Source organism: Ursus americanus, chromosome 16, assembly GCF_024610735.1.
Source record: "Ursus americanus isolate L20-20 chromosome 16, mUrsAme1.1.p, whole genome shotgun sequence".
NCBI lineage: Eukaryota > Metazoa > Chordata > Mammalia > Carnivora > Ursidae > Ursus > Ursus americanus.
Genome location: NC_142142.1, coordinates 3,346,423 through 3,365,280, shown reverse-complemented (window position 1 = coordinate 3,365,280; position 18,858 = coordinate 3,346,423). Strand labels below are relative to the sequence as shown.

At 36.5% G+C, this 18,858-nt stretch overlaps 1 pseudogene; it reads right to left on the bottom strand.

The window, feature by feature from the left end:
• Positions 1-6,379: 6,379 nt before the first annotated feature.
• On the bottom strand, positions 6,380-7,332 carry LOC123782781 (olfactory receptor 2AG1-like; annotated as a pseudogene).
• Between the last annotated feature and the right edge of the window lie 11,526 nt (positions 7,333-18,858).

Below are 18,858 nucleotides of genomic sequence, written 5' to 3'. Positions count from 1 at the left end.
GGACCACATCTTCTTAATCCAGTCATCTGTTGAAGGGCATCTAGGCTCCTTCCATGATTTAGCCATTGTGGACAATGCTGCTATGAACATTGGGGTGCATATGGCCCTTCTCTTCACTATGTCTGTATCTTTGGGGTAAATACCCAGTAGTGCAATGGCTGGATCATAGGTGTTTTTACATTTGTCCTGATAAAGAATTTGTGGGAGAATTAGTATAACTAGCTATTATTACTGTTCTCATATTATAGGAAAAGACATTGAAAGTCATAAAGATTAAGTGACTAGTTTAAGGTCAATCACATTTGAAATAAGCGAAGACTCTAATCTTTAACATTAAGACTAATCTTAAGGCTATCTCTTTTACTTCATGCTGTACCACTTCCTAATATTCAATACCCTTTAGCAAGCATAAGGTTCATACATTAGTTGTAAGGCCAATGTGTGTTATCTGGGTTATCTCAAACTTTAGGACAAGCATGTGAAAGTGTGTCTGCATAGAGGTGGAGAACTGCCTGAGAGCCCTTGAGTCTGCTACGCAACAATGACATGGACCCAGATAAACAGTTCATCCCTATGGGCCAGGATCTGTGTACTTGCCAGGTGGACATAGGAAATGAAGAGAAGAAATGGCCTACTTTCCCAGAATGTTCAATGTCTTTTTACCTTCTCATTCACGTTCAGTAGTGCAAGAAAGGATATGGACTTTAAGCTTGGCCCTCTTAGGACACAGGTACCCTGATCACCAGGAAAGGCATGCCCAAATTCATGTCCTGTATTATTCCCTATATTACTTTTTTTTCTTGTACAGAAGCTAGAAAATATGCTCAGAATAGTAAAAAATGGAAGTAGAATAGTTTTCCTCTTTTGCATAGACAGAGGAAGAAATACAATGAGAGACATGAAACATTCTATCCTTGCCAACACTGCCCACCTGATGGCCTCAGACTACATAAGAGAGCAATGATAGCTAATGTGTCTGTGGCCTCATAAATGTTAAAGTAGAGTTTACCTGATCCTCTCTTCTTATCCCTCAAGAGGAAGAAACATACCTCTGTTTGACATATGATTGTCTGTTAAATCCACTGGGGAAACAAAAAAAGTGTGTGTGATAGGAAACCTAAGAGTAAGGACTCTTGGACCATATCTCCTCATGTATTACTGGTGCAGAACTCAGAAAAGAAGGGGGCTGCTCATTGTCTCTCCTTCAGGACAGTGGGTAGGACCTAGACATTGCTAGTTGTCTGCTCATAATTCATATATATCACAAGTAATTATTACACCATTAAATTCTCTCCTTAAGCTATAACAAATCAGGCACCAAGTTCTATCATTTCTAATTTATAAATAACTCTGAAAAACACCCTTTTCTCTTTATTTCTTCAGACTATCTTAGTTCAGGTGGTTTTGACTATGATTTCATGACTGTATTGTTGCTATACCTTACTAAATGTTTTTGCTGTCTTCTGTGTTAAGAATATTTGAGAGGTGGGGCCTTGGATTTGATAGGGCCAAGTCTGTTAAATTCTAACTTGTTTTTTGATTGATATTTCTATGGATGGAGAGAAATTTATATTTTCCTAAAAGTAGGAAGAATATTTACATGTCTGGTGAGTTAAACTACATTTAAGTATTTGAAGAAATTACCCAATTTCATTTATGTATGTATGTATGTATGTATATTTTAATTCCAGTATAATTAACACACAATGTTATATTGGTTCAGGTGAATAATATAATGTTCTAACAATTCTTTACATTACTCAGTGCTCATCATGATAAGTGTACTCTTAATCCCCTTCACCTATTTCACCCATCCCCCCACAATAACCTCCCCTCTGGTAACCATCAGTTTGTTCTTTATAGTTAAGAGTCTGTTTTTTGGCTTATCTCTTGAAATTACCCATTTTATTAACCACAGAAGCCAACCAAATTAAATTACTTCTCTGAATCCTTTTTCATTTGGTGATTCAAAAACTAAAAAAATCAATTAACTTTGATTAACTTAGAACTTTATTAAAAATTTTTTTGTATTTTTTTTGCTTTTCATGGAGGCATTGCAGAAAGATGAAAAGGCCTACAGTTGTGTCTTTATAGGGTTACAATTTATGTTTGGAAGGAATATGACTAAAATCCTATGGATTACTATTCAAATAACTGAGTCTTATGTGGATGTATTTTAGTAATGGATGAAACATAAATGTGATCTGAGCTCAAAGTCTGATGAATCCAGATTAAAGTTGTTGGGAAAATGTGGGAGGGCCTGTGGAACCATCCTTTTGAAGTGGTGGAGTGAGGTTTAGCCCTCTGGCATCAGTGAGTCATCAAAAGACATATCAATAGAGGTGATAGTTACCACATAGGAAAGTGAAATCTCATTGTATAATAAGGAAGTTTCTTGACATAGTAATATTAAGTTGAAGTAGTCCAGTTGCAACAAAGCAATAGTGGTGGACATAAGATCTCCATTACTTTTTCCATATGTACTAGGTCTTGTCAGAGAGGAAAAAATCACTATGGTGAAATGAGGGTATATTGTAAACTTACCTACTGTGACAGAATATAGTAAGAATTCAAGGCTATTGCTCAGATGGGACTCACCAACCAGAATTGTGCTATATATTCCCACACCTCTGCACCCCATAAAAAGATGAGGCCTTGCAGTGCCTGGGTGCCTCAGTCCGTTGAGTGTTCAACTCTTGATTTTGGCTCAGGTTGTGATCTTGGGGTAGTGAAATTAAACCCTGCATCGGGCTCTGCACTGGGCATGGAACGTGCTTGGGATTCTCTCTTCCTCTTCCTCTGCCCCCGCTGCTTGTACTTTCTCTCTCTCTAAAATAATAAGTAATAAGTAAATCTTAAAAAAAAAAAAAGATGAGCTTTGGTGAAAAGATGAATGAAAGGTACATTTTAAGTTTACATTTTGGATCATTATGAGTTTAAATTGATAATTTAAAACTTAAATTGGCATGAAATTGCCAATCCCAAGAAGGAAGAGTAAGTATGAAAGATAAAGGTACTTTCTCAACCTGTGCTTGCACCAACCCCCTTATGATAGGTCCTCCAGAATTTATTACTTCATCTCTTCCTCTCTTTCCTCACCTGGAGTCTCCTTGAGAATCACTCCAAGGTGGGAGTGGGACCAAAAGCCTGTCAATGAATGTATTAAATAAATCTCAATTTTATGATTGTTTGAATAGAAAATTATCTATTGGAAAATCTTATCCCTAGGGCAAATGGGTGAAGGAAAGTCTTATGATGGCAGTTTCTACAACAATCAAGGTTCAGGGACTTTTGGTCAGGATTTATTTATTTCTCACACAAATTATTTACATTTCAGCTGGGACTAAAAGCTCTTGCTGTGTTAAACTTGGGATACACACATACACACACTCACAGGCACATATATGTAGCTAATTTACTTGTTAATATATTTATTTCTTCTTTTAATTTATTTCTCCTATTAGTTATAGATCTTCAACAATATGATCACAATTTTATTACAATGTTTAAGTACTTTTACTGTTCACAATTATTTCACTGATTCTACTTTATTTTTACTTTTGTACAAGCAGCAATAAGAAATTTTTACAGCAATTTGACAGAGTAATTGAACAATAGTATTCACTGATCATGTCTCTGTTCAAGACAGCAAAAAGTCAGCAGAGGAATGAATATATGCTCAGCACTGAATAAAAATTCTTTTTTCAGTAGAAGCAAAAGAGAAACCCCCTTTGATTAGAGATAACATGTAATGGTTGTGTGAATATAGATAAGGAGAGAATATTTAATAGCTGTGTGAATATGGATAAGCCACCAAACATTTCTGGGAATTAGTCATTTTATATGTGGAATAGAATAATATTTGTCCTGCTTATATCTTTATAATTCTAAAGACTTAAAATTAACAGTTATTAATATTTATACCTGCAATAATAATGTTCACAAAGCAGACTCTACAGGAGATGCAATGAGGTATACACAGAAATATGTGAAGAGAGACTATTTTAATATACCTTTCGTAATTCAAGACAGATCAAAAGGACAAAAATAGCAAGAATAAAAAGACCTAAAAATAAAACCAATAACGTAGATAATATAAGTACATATCAAACTGTAAACCATCATAATAAAAATTATATCTTCCTTCAAATGTACCTGAAACATTGCAAATATTTTTATAAACCCAATCTCAATTTCAGTGAATAGTTATAATACACACAGTATACATAGATAGTTATCCATAGAGAATGGGAGTGAATAAATTGGACAAGACAGAGATATCAGCTAGACTTCTCTGGTTAGACATTGTTTTATAGGTTGATTTTTTTTTATCAGGAAAATATTTTACATAATTATAAAACAAAATAAAAAATTAAAAGCAATCCCTAAAAACTGAAAGAAAAGTGAAATAAACAAATCCAGCTATGTATCCAGTTCATGATGTGTGTATGGTAAGATCATACAACTGAGTAGTATATTGTTGCCATCGGGAACTGGGATATTTGGTGAAAGGCAAGGAATAATAGGCAGAAGGCCTCAATAGTGTTGCTAATGCTAGATGGTGGTATTTAGGAAGATCAGTTAGTAAGCTGCTGTAGTAAAAGCTCAGGGCAGAGGTGATGGTAATTTGGACCAGAGTGGAATATTTGTGTGTTGAGAGCTGGTATAATCTGGGATGTATTCAGGGGAAAAAATACAACCTAGGATTTGCTGATAGATTGTATACTAGTTGTGAGAGAGAGGGAAAAATTATGAATGATTCCTAAGATTTTGGCTTGAGTGAGTATATGATATCTCTTTCCTTCATGAGCATTAATTTCAGTATCTGTTCTGCCTTTTTTGTTTGTTTTTTAACTCTTGTCCAAAGGAAATATTAATTCTGTTTGTGTGTGTGTGTGTGTGTGTGTGTGTGTGTGTGTGTGTGTGTGTGTGGAAAGGTACCTTTTAATCTTTTTCATTACGAGTCAGCTTCAAGCATTACAGAGTAACTGATTTGGTTGGTTTTCAGGCAAGGGGCTTGGAATAAAGAGGAGTCCCATTTCTTTTTAATTTTAATTTTTAGTTTAGTTTGTGGAACGGTTTTATTTTAACAGATTCATTGGATCTGGGTCTTCTAGATTAATAGTACCAGATAAGAACATTTCTTGCATTTCTGAAACATATCTTAGTGCCTGGCACATGGAAAATGTTTGGTAAATGCTTTTGGAAACATAAAGAAATAAGCAATTGAGCTCCAACTTCGACAAGATACTTTTCATGATAGAAACGTTTCAGTGACAGGTCCTGCAGGTAAGGGCTTTAAACTGTATTAGGAGAGAAAGACTTTCAAATTCTTTTCATGCAGTGGGAAAAAGAGAAGCTGGGACTCAACTAGAAATTGGTTCAAATTCTGATTCTATTGTTTTTTTGTTTTGTTTTGTTTTTTGTTTTTTGTTTTTTTTTTTTAAAAAAAAACCTCTTAAATTGGGAATTCAAGCAAAGTTGAAAGGATTGGATCAGGAAGGAGACATAAAGGAAAAACCTACTCACTGGCCAAAGTGTAATTGGCAATGATGCAGATACAGGAAAGTTGTTGGAAAGACCATTTTTGTTTCAGATGTTGAGTTCAACCATTTGTTCACATTCAGTATTAATTGGGGCTGAGGCTTTTATGGAGCAGGTTCCCAGCAGAGAACATTTGCAGTATGGTTCTCACTACCATGTGCGCTGGCTGCTTTCACACACAAGCTTTAAGGCATTAATATTTTGTAATGAAGCTTATTTATAAATAATATGACATGTAATGCATGTGGCTGTCCTAATGTAATATGGACAGCTTAAGGAGCTGATGCTAGAATCCAAAACATAGGTATCTGATAGGAACTTTTTTCAGAGTCTGGAACTCTGATGTGGACGTGGGAAGATCCCTCCGCAGTAAAACATTTAATATTATTGTGACTACAGACTCATACTAATAAAGAGGTAAGAATTGAGAAATTTTGTCACTAGCAACTAGTAAAATCTAACATTTGTATCTTCAGTTTCTTCATTTTCCTCTTTAGTTTTTATTTCCTGCTTTAAATAGAACTATCAAGAAAAAATTCTGGCCAACTTCCTGTGTTGTTGGGTGTAGGATTGTTGTAGAGGAAAGAAAAACATGAAGTGAAAAATAAAATAATCTCTGTTAGAACAGAAAGGGAATTTCACCCAGATTCTGGGGTGTTGATCAGAGAAATGAATGCATCCTTAGCTATTGATACATAGCTCACGAAACATGAGGACTTATCTCCAATGTGGCAGATTTTCAGAATTTTCAAAATGTGGAAGATGTGAACTCAAAACCAAGAGCAGATATGGAGTCCCATCTAGAAGCTATAGGGCTTCCACATGACATTGGCATCTACTGTCTCTGGATGGACGTGAATCTCCCCAGTACTCTCCTGAAGGCTTCCATTACCTCCTTATTTCTCAGGCTATAGATAAGAGGGTTCAGTGTTGGAGTAATGAAAATATAAAATACAGAGAGGATGTTGTCCTCTATGGCCTATGGTAGGGACTATGGTAGGAATTGGGCCAGATGTACATAAACATGGCAGCTCCATAGTACATTCCTACCACAGTCAGGTGAGAAGAGCATGTGTTGAGGGCTTTCTGCAGTCCCTCACCTGAGGACATGTGAAGGACAGCAATTAGGACAAATGTATAAGAGTCAAGGATAACAGCAAGGGTAAGGACGAGAAAGGTCACACCTATCACATATACCATGAGCACATATATGGAGGTATCTACACAGGCCAACTTCAGCAAGGACAGGATTTCACAGAACAGGTGCCTGATTTCCTGGGACATGCAGAAAGGAACGTGCATAGTATATGAAGTGTATATCACACCATTTAGGAATGCCAGAATCCAAGATGTTATCAGGAGCCAGCAGATCCTTGGCCTCATGAGGACCATGTAGTTCAGAGGATGACAAATAGCCACGTACCCGTAATAGGCCATTAACCCCAGTAGGAGGTCCTTTGCAGCTCCCAAAGTGAGAACTACTAACATCTGAAAGGTGCAGCCTTCAAAGGAGATGGTGTTCTTCCCACAGAGATAATCCGCAAGTATTTTGGGAGTAACTACAAATGCAAAGATCAAGTCCATGAGAGATAGCTGGCTGAGCAGGAAGTACATCGGCACATGGAGCCAAGCATCCATTGTAATGACCAAGAGCAGCAGGCCATTGCTGGTCAGGGCAAACACGCACGGGACAGCATTTGGGGCACAGAGTAGTTTAGGAGCCCCATTGTCATTCAGAATCCCTACCAAGATGAAGCCATTTCCCAAGGTGAAATTCCACAGCTCCATTCTGTGGTTTCTTTACCTATCTGAAATTACATAAGATCTTGGCAAAATAGTTCTGATGTGGTACCTGGGGACTTTCTGGCTTTACAATGTTATAGCCCTTGATCAGCAGGATTGGTTGTTCAATTTATCATATCATATTATACTTTTTCATTCATGAATTAACTCACCAAATATGTACTGATCACATACTCTTATAAGAGCACATTTCTTCTCACTTCTGATGTTTTCTTCAATGTTAGGGGAGTCCCACTGTACAATAATTCTGGGCTTATCTCTGCCTTTCATCCCATTTACTTTTTCTGAGAAATGTGGAGCAACTTAATGTGAAATATTAAAGGGAAAATCTGGACACATACTGTCCAGCCTTCTTTTCAGGAGATTCAGGGTCTTTGAGAGGGCCTAATATGTATCTCCCTCTATCCCATCCAGGTTTTGAACCAATTGAGAAAGAAGATATTTGTGCAGGCCAAAGTATTACCTCTATTTTTCATAAAGCAGAAATTCAAGAATGACTCTTATATGTCAGTGGACAATGGGCTTAGTAATACTAAGCCCCAAATGCATAATTACCTTTGCAATCACAGACAATATAGGAATAAACTGGTATTCCCACAAGGAAGGAATAGTGGGAAAGGGGAACAGATAGATCAAGTACTAGCCATAGTATCTTCCAAAAAAAGAGAAATTTACCCCAGTTCATTCTCCAATTTGATTATGTTTCTCCTTCCCTTGAGAAGAAACGAGAGAGTAAAGACTAGGTATCTTACATTACCATTCACTTGACATAGAGAAAGAACCATCCCCTCCCATTGCTCTTATGTGCCAGGCATTGTGATAGCTCCCAAGTATAGCAGGGAGTACATAAAATATAGAATACCTGACCACATTTTTTTTTTACCATCTCTGAGTTTTACTTTGTTTCTTAAAATTTTAATTCCAGTATAGTTAACATACAGTGTTAGTGTCATGTGTGCAATATAGTGATTCAACAATCCTACGTATTACTCAGTGCTCATCAAGATAAGTATACACTTACCTTGAAGAGTACACTTATCTTTAATTACATTCTTGTGAACAGCATTTAAAGATGGGTGTAATTACAAATGTGAAAACTCATAAAGGTAAATAATAATGGTTATCATGTAGATTGGTAATTAAGGAAATACCTCTCTCAGACTGAATTTCAGGCTCAGTTTTTAACGATGAGCATGAATTATTCGAATGAAGAGGAGTGAAGAGGTACCCGAGCAGAGGATACACTGTATGCAGAATCTCTGAAAAAGAAAGGAGCTTATACTTTCTGAGGAGCTAAATAAAGACTGATGATGTGGGTACTAACTGAGATAAATATGGAGAGATACACATGTTCCAAGTCATCCTTGGCCTTTTAGGGGATATGGACTGCAGTGCAAAGCTCTACACACACACACACACACACACACACACACACACACACACACTCACATAGATGTGACACTAGGCAATTTATATTTTTAAAGGATAACTCTTACAGTTGTACAAAGGAGTAATAGGTAGAAGATGGGCAGGAGTAAGTTATATGTAAGTGATGAATCACTAAATTCTACTCCTGAAACCAATATTACACTAAATGTTAACTAACTAGAATTTAAATAAAAACTTGGAAAAACAATAAAAAAAGATATGTGCAGAAGCGATTGTGATCATACAGGTAAGATGAATCAGGGAAATAGCACAGGTATGATAGATTCAAGATACATGTTGGAAGCAGAAACAACAAAAATTGGTGATTGGCTAGATATTTGCAATGGAAATAAGTCAAGAAAAGCCAGTTTGGGAGGTGATAACTAGAAGAATTAAGAGTGGGTAAGGAACCAGAAACTCCCAAGAGAATGAAGTCTATTTGCTCAGTGTGTATAGATAAATGAGATGGATGGAAGGAAAAGAGGTATTGACTTAGTGGGAAAGCTCGGAATTCAGGGACTGTTTCCTCTTGCAAAATGCATAGTCTTAGCATCTATTCTAGAATTAAGTGACTTATGTATCACAATGACAATATTACAATGTTCTGTATTGTCTACATATTTACCTCTGTCAGCTAACTTATGTTATCCAGTTCAACATGTTTCAGATCCTTATTCAATATTCCTAGTCCTTAATTATTTTTTATTTATTTTTTTATAGCCTGGAGAGACTGCTCTTATTGCTACTGGTGTCAGCCCCACTTGTCCTGAAGAGACTTAGTACACTTTATTGACTCACGTGCAGTAGGCAGGTAATGTCCTTACACAAGACTACTTCAAAGACAAATTTTCCAAAAAAGTTATTTTAAACTCTAATATTAAAATATCTCTGCCAATTCTGTCCCATTGTTGTCACCTCTGAATCAGCGTGGTGAATCCCAAAAGAAAAGGGGCAATTGCAGAGGTGTCTGAGGCTATTCCTGGAGTCCTGTACCTTATATATCATAGGTTATGGCCAGGGTCCAAAGAATTATTGTCAGAATAGTAGACAAAATATATTAAACTCTCATTATGTGCCAGATTTATTCTGAGAGCTTTCTTCCTTCAATCCTATGAAGTGGATGAATTATTAAATCTACTTTACTGATAAGGAAATAGGCACAGAGATATTATCTGGCTCTCTAGGATTATATAGTTACTGAATGACAGAGTCAGAATGTGAACCCAATCTGGTGCCAGAGAAACTTCTTAACTGCCATGTTATTCAGCCCATATTATAAAGAATTTTAAAACACATCATATTACTTTGCCTCAAGACAAAACCTCTAAGCTATATATATTTTGTATATCAGTAGGGAAACCCATTTTTTTATAATAATATTTTTTATTATATTATGTTAGTCACCATACAGCACATCCCTGGTTTTTGATGTAAAGTTCGATGATTCATTAGTTGCATATAACACCCAGTGCACCATGCAATATGTGCCCTCCTTACTACCCATCACCAGCCTATCCCATTCCCCCATCCCCCTCCCCTCTGAAGCCCTCAGTTTGTTTCTCAGAGTCCATAGTCTCTCATGCTTCATTCCCCCTTCTGATTACCCCACCTTTCTTTATCCCTTTCTTCTCCTACCGATCTTCCTAGTTCTTATGTTCCATAGAAGAGAGAAACCATACCCATACGCATTTTTTAAAAATAATTTTATTCTGACTCACAAATGACTCAAATTGATCCTAAGCAAACAAAATTTTCTAGATCATGAACAGAATATTCCAAACCTATCTATAGGAAGCAAAATATGTAATATTTATAATATGTTAATATATGTTAAGCTAGCCCTCCTACTGTCAAATTCCTTCTTTAAGCATAATGATAGATTCAAAAATTTCCTTGCATGTCTGGTGTCTACCTGGTTCATTCCAATTCTTTCCATATAATAGGCTTTCTAATTAATATTAGGTCTGCATAATATTGGACCTTCAAAATTTCTCCTTAATATTCCAAATGCCTTCAAACCACCAATTTAAGGCATATATATAACACATTATTTAATTTTGACATTCCCCTGTGCGAGCTATTTTGACAGCTTTTGCAAAATCTTTCAGGAGTCAGCAAACACCAGGGAGACTTTGGGTTCTCAGGAAACAACAATCCAAGCCTGACAATACGAATACAACATTAAAACTTGCCACTCAGTCAATGTTCAAAGAGCATTTAAGCATTTGTCTAGTGAAATATATGTTTGGTGCCTAGTAGTAACCTAGTACTTTGATGAGCAAAAATTTTTGGTCGGTGCCCTTAAGAATTTCACAGTCTAAAAGGAAAGACATATCCTTAATAAACAGATATTCATAATACAATGTGGAAGAGGCGTAAATGAAGGATAGAGACTTTGTAGGACATCTAAATCTACGGGGCAGGAAAGAAAAAGTGAAGAAATATTTCACCCACTGGAATGGGTGGCTTAAATTATCTAAACATGTAAGTTATTTGAGTTTTAACAATATGGAACTAAAATGAGTCATTCCCATGGACACTAAAATCATCCAAAATAATGACAACTAGGGAATGAAAAGAAGGCTATGATCTAAGTCCCTAGGGTAACACTGAGGATGGATTTTAAAATTAAATATATCTTTGGCAAAGAGAACTGAGAGGAAATAATGACCTCAAAGTTATGTAACTCACTAGGCTTCTCCCTGGATTTAGTTTTATCTCCTGCAATCCATTTCTACACTGTTATAGAAATCTTAATATTACAACTCTGATGTTACTCTGTTACTTAACATACTTTAATAACTTCCCTCAAGATCTACTCCAATCTCTTGGCATATTATGCAACATAGTTCATAATCTGGGGCACCTGGGTGACTCAGTCAGTTAAGTGCCTGCTTCAGCTAAGGTCATGATCTTAGAGTCCTGAGATCGAGCCCTGTGTCGGGCTCCCTGCCCAGTGAGAGCCTGCTTCTCCCTCTGCCTGCTGTTCCACCTACTTGTTCTCTTTCTCTCAAACTCTTGCTCTATCTCAAATAAATAAATAAAATCTTTTTTAAAAAGTTCATAATCTGGCTAGGCTGATCTCTCCAGCCTCACTTCTTATAGTGAGACCTATCCTCCCCTCCCTCCTCCATCCCTATCCAAACCCCACTTCGCTCCACAGTGATCAATTTGGAATTGCCCAAGAAACTGTTTTCTCTTGCTGCTAGGCCTTTCCACCTGCATGTCCCTCTGCCTAGAATGCTTCATTTCTTTCCTCTCATCCCATCCTTCATACCCTTGATCTTTTATTCTTGGTTATAGCTTCCTGGTACTCCAGAACATCAGCTGCCACTACCTCCTAGAAACCTGCCTGTTTCTCACAGAGTGAGCAGCTACCCTGACTATGGTATTTACATATTCTTATACTGATCCTTAGATACAGGGTTTGTGTCTTATTCACAGGGTTTGTTCAACATACAGCACAGAGTCTGAATTATAGAATACCCTTAATGATTATTTGTTGAATGGATGAATGAGACCAACATTACTGCGGTGTTCATTACCAAGACTAACATTACTGAGATGGTCAAAGGGACAGGTAATGGTTCCTAACCAGCCACATTTCCTAACTAGGATCCTGCCCAATTCCTAATCACTCACAGACACTTACTTCATAATATCCACTCAAACGGAGATAAAATCCTTACCTCAGATAAATTAGAGACACTGCTGGTAGATTTTACCATAAGATGTAGTAGCTTGTTTGAGGGAGCCAAGGAGTGCAAACAGAAATTGGTGAATAAAGTGGCTTTTGCCAGTATTGGGGAGGGTACCAGCTGTGAGGAGGTATGTGAGATCAGTGATTCAGGGCCCTCCCATTCTTCTGGCTTTGCAGACCCCCTCTTGGGAATGAGCAACCTTGTCTCTGAGTGGCCAACACTACTGAGAGAAGATTCACATAGGAACAAGAAGCTGCCTGTCTCCTCTTATGTGAGGAGTTAGGATAGACTGCTTCTCTGACCCAGTCACCCTTTGAAGGAATTTTTCTAGCCACCAAGGAATTGTCAGGCTGAGATATTACTTAGAATTTTAAAAACACTTTCACTCCTACTGAGCTCTGAAGGAAAAGCTGAATAAAGGAAAAATCCAAGAAAGAGGCTATGTTAAGAAGACCCAAAAGTAGAACTTAAAATGCCTGGCCACACTTTCCCTGGTGGCCACAGTGAGCCAGGGCTCTGTCTTTTTTTTTTTTTTTTTTTTGAAGATTTTATTTGTTTATTTGAGAGAGAGAGAGAGCGCGCACGCCAAAGCACACTAGAGAGAGAGAGAGTGCACAACCAGGGGGAGCAGCAGGCAGAGGGAGAAGCAGGCAGGGAACACAATGTGGGGCTCGATCCCAGGACCCTGAGATCATGACCTGAGCCAAAGGCAGGTGCTTAACTGACTGAGCCACCCAGCTGCCTCCAGTGCCTTGTCTTTGAGGATGGCTCTTCTGCCTTCCTGTGTGACAATGACTTTGACCTTCCACTTATTTAAAAGGAAATCTCTCCCCAGCTGATGTGTTCCCTCACTGGAGATGCTAGCCTAGGAGACGAGATTTTAATAAATCCCCTAGGTGTGATTCCTGACCTTCCACCTCTGCTTTCTTCTCCTAGTTAATGAGCTCTGCTGGTCCAGAGAGAACCCTCCACCTGTAAAGGAAACATGGAGGGCCATTTTCATGTCTCTGACTGTGCACTTAGTGACCATGCCTTGGGATAGTACTGTGTATATATATATATGTCCCCCATGTGGGTATAGTGAAGACCCCACGTGGTCTCAGAAAACCTGTGGAAGCAGGACTGTCTTAATCTTTCCCCAAGAGGTAATCCTTTGAACACAAATGAGTATCTCAGAGTAAATTAACCAGAACGAATGCATACAGAGTTTCCTGCTTTGTTTTCCCTCCACAGATCTGTTTTCTTTTTGAATTTTCTCATTCAATATTTATTGAACTCCTATGTGCTAGATGCAAGATGCTAAATTATATAGCAATGAAAAAAATAGACAACTGTCCCTCTGTCATGGATCTTACATTGGAACACTTGCAACATGGAAGGGGCAGCACTATGTTCTCGCTGGAAGAGACACTAACCCTGGATAAAGATTTGCCTTTCCTAAATGCAGTGCTTCTGTCAAAACTACTATCTGTGGACTTACAGAATGACCTTATACACTGTCATGCTATTTCACATAGCATTGCTTTTTTTTTTCCTGTGACTTTTCTTTTTTTTTTTTTAATAATTTTTATTTTGTTATATTAGTCACCATACAGTACATCCCCAGTTTTTGATGCAATGTTCGATGATTCATTATTTGCGTATAACACCCAGTGCACCATGCAATATGTGCCCTCCTTACTACCCATCACCGGTCTATCCCAATCCCCCACCCCCCTCCCCTCTGAAGCCCTCAGTTTGTTTTCCAGAGTCCACAGTCTCTCATGCTTCATTCCCTCTTCTGTTTACCCCCCCTTCATTCTTCCCTTCCTTCTCCTACCGATCTTCCTAGTTCTTATGTTCCATAAATGAGTGAACCCATTATTTCACATAGCATTGCTTTTGATCAATAAATGAAGTATACCTTACAGTAAATGAACTATAGCAAAGGGCCCATCCTCATGGAATTCACTGATCTTAGCATGTTCTCCACCATCACTGAAGTAGCTGGTTAGATCGTATGGTGGGAAAACCTTTTAAAGATGCAGTTACAGCACCAGCTAGCTGTCAATACTTTGTAGGGCTGGGGTAATGTCCTCCAGGATGCTGTCTATGCTCTGAATCAGCATCCAATATATAGTGATGTTTCTCCCACTACCAATATTCATATGTCCAGGAACGAAGGGGTTAAAATGGGAGCAGCTCCATTCCTTATTACCTCTACTGAGTCTTAGAAACTAACTTTTGCTTCCTGTCCCTGTGACTTTTCTAGTCTAGAGGCCTTAGTTCCAAAAGAAGGGATGTTTCCACTAGGAGATACAATAATTTCATTGAACTACGATTTGAGACTGCCACCTGGCCACTTTGGTCTCTTGTGTCTTAAATCAATAGGTGATTGATCCTGATCCAAGGGGAAATTGGTTGCTACTATATAATGGAGGTAAGGGAGAGTATGTCTGGAATACAAGAGATCTCTTGGGTATCTCTTAAAACTACCATGACTGTGATTATAGTTAATGGAAAATTATGACAATCTAGTTTAGGCAGTACTTCTAATGGCTCAGACCTTTCAGAAATGAAGGCTTGGGTTACCCTACCTGTCAAAGAACTATGAACCGCTGAGGTGCTTTTTGAGAGCAAAAAGAATATGGCATGGGTAGTTGAAGAAGGCAATCAGAAATACTAGTTAAGACCCTGTGAGCTGTTGCGAAAATGAGATGAGATTTGTAATAGTTTAATAGTTATTAGTATTTCTTCTATTATGAATACACACACGATATTTGGTATATAAATAAACGTATATCTATATATCACAAATATGTTTTCATTTTCTTATCTCCTTTATCCCTGTACCACCTAACATAAGATATATTAATAAATTAACTTTATATCACAGTATTTAAGTTATAGGATATCAAAGGAGAAGAGCAAACATTCTCCAAGGACTTTGCATCTTCTGGAACGAAGGTTAGCCTATTTTCAGTTTTACACAGGATAGTTGTGTTGTGGTAGGTGGAAGTGTGACTTTGTTATTGTCTTGATTTGGAGATTGTGTGGTTTAAAGAGTGTGTACGAGTGCCAGGTTGACAAGAGATGGACTGTGGTAGTCAGTTTTATGTGTCCAGTTGGCTAGGCTTTAGTCCCCAGTTTTTCCATCAAACGTTAATCTAGGTGTTGCTGTGAAGGTATTTTGTAGATGTGATTAAAGTCTATAATCAGTTGACTTTAAGTATGGAAAATTATTCTAGATAATCTAGAGGAGCCTGATTCAATCAGTTGAAAGGCTATAAGAGCAGAACTGAGATTTCCCTGAGGAAAAATAGATTTCACCTGTGGGGAAGCAACTTCAGCTCATGCCCAAGACTTCCAGGCTGCCCTTCCTGACAGCCTGCCCTATACTTTTCAGATTTGCCTTGCCAGCCCCCACAATTGCATAAGCCAGCTCCACGTAATAAATCTCTTAATTTATATCTTCCACTGGTTCTGTTTGTTTGGTTTAAGTCTTACTTGTACATCCAATACAAATTTTTCTGCAATAAAGGGAAAATGTTACCAATTTAGTCATCTAGAAAACTTCCTGCTACTCTCAGTTTTGACAATTTATCTATTACTTTCTTGCTGGTTCACTGTCTGATATCCAAAACCATAGCCTTTTCCTATCTACCTCCTTCTCTGCAGATTTCTATTCAGCTACAGGTCATTCTGTCTTTCCTTTTTGAATGCCACTCTTCCAGTTTTGAATAAAGTAATATAGTTATAACTGGAGTGCAACAGTAACAATGTAGCATAATTATAAAATCTAATTACATACAGCTTTTGATCTTCAATTTTTAAAATCTGAGTTGTGGATGAAGTTGTTAATTTTACTATTTTTCTACTTTCTGAATGTTTTAAACATTTAAAAGTAAAATATTTTAAATATTAAAGTAAAATATAAAAAGCAAACATCATAAATGGAGAAAGAACAATGTACTGTTATGGAAAAAATAAGTTAACTTTCTTGGAAAGCAAGTTCATCAAATAAATTAGAAGATAAGTAAGTACACAGAGGATTTGTATAACAAATGATCTAATGGCTATATAGAAAACTTTAAAAGTCAGACAGTCTAGGCCAGAAAGGCAATATCAGGTTATAAACATAGATGATACTTGAAGTTATAACAATAAATGACCACAGGGATGCTTAACCAAAATTGAAATGAATTTTAAGAATAAAAAATAAAATAGTGAGATTTCAAAATAACATTAATTATCTATTAGGAATTAACAGAGATTTTTGAGCAGAAATATATATATATTTATATGTAAATATATAATGCTGCTCTCTTTTGATAAAAAGACTAGAAAATTCTAGCTTTGGGTAAGAAATTCTCTGATTCAAAATAGAGCATCTTATATTATTTTTAGTGTCTGTGTGAAGGCGATGGCCCATAACGTTTCTTTTTGGCTAAAGAAAAATGATACATATCATTATGGATATACAGTTGTTAGGCTAAAAGTAATGAAAGCCAGGAGACTATAACAGGTTTAGATAAATTGGAAACTACCACAGTCTATAAAATGTAATAATCTATATAAAATAAATTAAAACAATTTCATGTGACCTTATACAAAAACTTAATACCAAATGGGAAGACAATGTAGTTACAATGTAAATAAAATCAAATATGGTATTTAAGCCAATAACCCAATTAAAACTTATGAAATGTGGTTTCCAAAGTGTTGGGGTTAAGTAGTATGCCTGCAATCCTTAAATTCTTGGCAGACTATATTTCATTAACTCACTCATCCAATATTGTTGCTGAGCCAGACAGAATCCATCTCTCTTCTCTCATTTTATAATGGCTGAGTGAAAGCAGTTACTAGGATATTGCATCCACCTTTCCAAAATCAAAAGTAAAACAAATGAGAAGAGGGAAAATCCTGCATATCCAGGCCAAGTACCATCTAAGCAAAAGCACTTTGTGACCTCTTGTCAATGTCAATGCTTCCTTTACCTGAAAAGGAATGGGCTTTAATGAATTGCTACTAGGTTTTCTGAAGGTCTAGCTGCTGACTCTGTTACATCTAAAAGATTATATATGTAGAAATTCCAACAAAGGAAGAAAATTAAAGCCTGAAATTATATATTACACATATAATTTGTTGGAACTTCTACATTATAAAATTATAAATTTTATGTACAAATACATATCATAATATATAACTATATACACACCCAAACACATACATATACACACATATGTATATTAATCTTGTTTTCTCTCTGCCATGATAAGTTTTGCATGCTGTGTACCTTATGGTGTTTCTGTTCCATCCTAAAAGGAGTTGTCTCTCATATTTCCTTAAATTTGAAAAAGTAATTACAATGAAATATCATCAATTGATCATAAAAGGAACCAGGTCCCTAACCCTCTAGGACGCAGTAAACAGGTCCTAGCCATGAAACTGATGATTGCAGAATCTCTTTTTGTGAACTCCTCCTAAGACAGAGAGGGCTTTTAAAACAAAACAAAATCCGTGTTTTGATTTTTAACATTATCTTCAAAGTCCCATTAGAGGATACTTACTTTAAAAAATAAATGTACTTTCCCTGACTTAACCTAACAGTTTTACTGATTTTTCAGTGTGCCCATCCCTTTATTAGTTCTGAAGAGAGTATTTGGTTAGTTGAAATAATTAATACAATTTTCTTTTACTCTTTTTGTTCAACATTATTTGTGTTTTGCTTTTTTAACATAATATTTTTGTTGTGTGTTTTCCTTGAGCAGTTCTTAGTCCTTGAAAGTATTGACATTTCATGATTTATTTCTTCTTAGAGGTTTTCAAAAGAACAAAGAGAAAATTTACTTTTTTAAAATATTTTTTTATTATATTATGTTAGTCACCATACAGTACATCCCAGGTTTTTGATGTAAAGTTCGATGATTCATTAGTTGCGTATAACACCCAGTGCACCATGCAATACGTGCCCTCCTTACTACCCATCACCAGCCTGTCCCATTGCCCCACCCCCCTCCCCTCTGAAGCCCTCAGTTTGTTTCTCAGAGTTCATAGTCTGTCATGCTTCATTCCCCCTTCTGATTACCCCCCTAAATTTACTTTTAAAAAAATTGAATAAAGTTCATTCTAATCTGCCATTAAAAATAAATAAATAAATAAATAAATAAATAAATAAATAAATAAATAAAACAAAACAAAATCAAAATGGAGAAATCCCACCAATAGAACTCTAAAAACTAGTTGGTTAATAACTGATTATTTCTTAGCATCTTTATAAAAATAAAATGATTTTATAACTCTGGTACCAATGCACATCTCATAAAATTCTGGTTATTTCACTCACCACATTATAAAAGGAAGCATTTAATTAAAGCCTAAAAGAAAAGATTTTCTTTGATAT